The sequence below is a fragment of the Penaeus monodon genome, chromosome 27 (assembly GCF_015228065.2).
Source record: "Penaeus monodon isolate SGIC_2016 chromosome 27, NSTDA_Pmon_1, whole genome shotgun sequence".
Taxonomy (NCBI): Eukaryota; Metazoa; Arthropoda; class Malacostraca; order Decapoda; family Penaeidae; genus Penaeus; species Penaeus monodon.
Genome location: NC_051412.1, coordinates 15,593,555 through 15,593,871, shown reverse-complemented (window position 1 = coordinate 15,593,871; position 317 = coordinate 15,593,555).

Below are 317 nucleotides of genomic sequence, written 5' to 3'. Positions count from 1 at the left end.
CACATCCACCTCTAAAAGGAGAGCCTTCCCTCATCTGTACACTAAGGTCTCTGGCATTCATTGCCACTCAACTCTGCCAGCCTTCCCACTGTCTGCTTCTCTACCCATTTTCTACCGTACATTTCCTGACCTTTCGTCGTTCACATACATTTTTGGTCCCTGCTAACTTAATGGAGCCCATTACCTTACCTTTTATAGGTTTCCCTCTACCTTTTGCTACAAATACTTTCTCATTACTCATCAGTCACACTATCTTTCACTCACACATTACAAACAGGTTTTCAGAAATAAGTTCTCTTCATTTTGATGCAATTGTT